The sequence below is a fragment of the Pteronotus mesoamericanus genome, unplaced genomic scaffold (genome assembly GCF_021234165.1).
Source record: "Pteronotus mesoamericanus isolate MK-2021 breed Mesoamerican mustached bat unplaced genomic scaffold, CSHL_Meso_final scaffold_232, whole genome shotgun sequence".
Taxonomy (NCBI): domain Eukaryota; kingdom Metazoa; phylum Chordata; class Mammalia; order Chiroptera; family Mormoopidae; genus Pteronotus; species Pteronotus mesoamericanus.
In genome coordinates, this window is record NW_026555311.1 from 10,874,119 (window position 1) to 10,876,225 (window position 2,107).

Sequence of the window (2,107 nt, forward strand, 5' to 3'; positions counted from 1 at the left end):
AGTTTTAGGAAGTAAGAAGTCTTGGAAGTTTAGAGTGCAAAGGTAATATCCCAGACCTTTCCAGATTCTGGTCCAGTTTCATCACTCCAACATAACAACAAATAAAATGCTGAACAAACTGAAAAATTAACAACTTTTAGTCCCATCAAAGAAATTAGATCACAGAGCAAATTACTTTGTGAATGCCCCATTCACAAAGATTGAAAACAGGCAGGTAGATACAGACAACCATAATTTAACAGCAGAAACCTCAGTGGGAATCAGTACCAGGGCAGGAAAACCAAAACTGTAAGTGAAAATTGTCTAGAATCTCAGTGTGAACAAGTCTGAGTTAAAAACTCCAGAGGCCATGATGCCAGAGGTAGGCTCTGGGCCTCCTTGGATGTCCACAGAGCTTTGGGAGGGCCAATGGTTTGTTGTGCTCTCAGCCTGCCTGCTCTGTTATACGCATGGGTCAGAAAGGTAGTGGATGCTCTGTTGTACATTCCAGGTCCAGGAAGAATGCAAAAGGATTGCTTTAGGATGAGAGTGAAAATTTCTTTTGAATGTTAGTATTATGGAAAACTCCAAGTAAAGAACTAAAGGCCAAATTGTCCTTGCCGCATGGTATTCAATAAGATTTAGCAGATATCTGTTTATTTACTAAGGAAAAACCCAATATAACTTCTGAAAAGACAGAACATTTTTATAAAAATCTTTTAAACAAGCATGGAATTAAAACCATTTCTCAGATTATCCCCCTACAAACTTTAAAAATGGAATATAAAGCCTATGAGGCCAAGCTGTCTCCTGGGGAGCTTCTACCTCTTCCTTACCGATGCAAGAATCATGCAGCTCTTACCCTCACTCCTCAGGAGACATTTCTGTAAGAGAGAGTTCCATTACCTACCTGTAAACCTTCAAGCCAAGAATTTTTCTAAAGAGACAATTCATCAATAGGCAGCACTGTCTTAAACATCTCTAAAAGTGTTTCTTGCGGCACTATATGCATTGGTCACACTGGAATGCAGGCTTGGCAGATCACCAAAAATGTTGTTGCTGTCACAAAAAAAGCTTGCACAGAATGCCGGAGAGATGGGAGAGCATGAAACTCTTATATGTGAAAACTGAGAAATCAGTTGCCTTTCGCATCTTTTCTTCATGTGTCAGCAGTTGGGATGAAGCCAAAGGAGTGTGCACTCATAGTCAGAAAAGAAAAGGAAGTAAAAAAAGAATGTAATGAAAAACAAAAAGAGAAGAAAAGAAACAGAAGACTTATGAAATAGACTAGAAAGTCTACATCAGCCCTAACTACAGAGGAGGCAGCTCCTAAAACTAGTGCTCCTCCAATGAATAACCCAGGATCCCCAAAGAAAGAAACCCCAAAGCCTGAGAAGAAAGAGACCTGGAAAGTAAAAGCCCAACATAAAGTATGAGATGAATCCGAAGAAGAAATTCCATTACTCATTCCAATAGGAGAAACTCCTGCCAAAGAGCACAGAGGAATACAAAAACATGCCACAGAGAAGTCTCCAAAAAATAATCCTGGTCCCAACACACCTCATGAGAAGAAAAGAAAGGCCTTTCCAGCTGTGGAGACTCCAAAAGCAGGAGAGCCCAAGAGCCCAGGTACAGGCCCAACAAAGAAGCCATGAATCAAAGAAGAGGCAGAGAAAGAAAGACACTCCCTATTGAGGAAAAGAACCCATGACAAACGTTCAAATTCCCAGAGGCCAAGTTCTCCACTACAGCTAATAAATCTGCAAGAATAGCTCCATACATCCCCAAACATTGGCCCCAAAATTCCAAAGTGCCCCAGTCAACCTAAAAATCAGTGACTCAACCAGGAGGAAACATCAGAGCTGCCTGGAAAACTTTTGAGAAATAGGCAGGTCCTGACCCTTGTCATAACCTTCTCCAAGAGTAAGGCCTCAACTTAAGTGTGTTTAAAACCTCCACCATATTAGTGGGTATAAGAACCAATAGTTTGAATCCATGTTTTAAATTTCTGTTCCAATAAAATAAAAAACGCAGTGCTTTTATTAAAGTGTTTCATGTGCTTCTGAGTAAACTAATACAAACAAACCAAAACCTCCAGAAGGAATCCAGTCATAGCGTGGGGGAGCTC

General features: G+C 40.4%; 1 pseudogene; it reads left to right on the forward strand.

Annotated features, from left to right (window-relative positions):
- Positions 1-449: 449 nt before the first annotated feature.
- On the forward strand, positions 450-1,807 carry LOC129085241 (ribosomal L1 domain-containing protein 1-like; annotated as a pseudogene).
- The last annotated feature ends 300 nt before the right edge of the window (positions 1,808-2,107 follow it).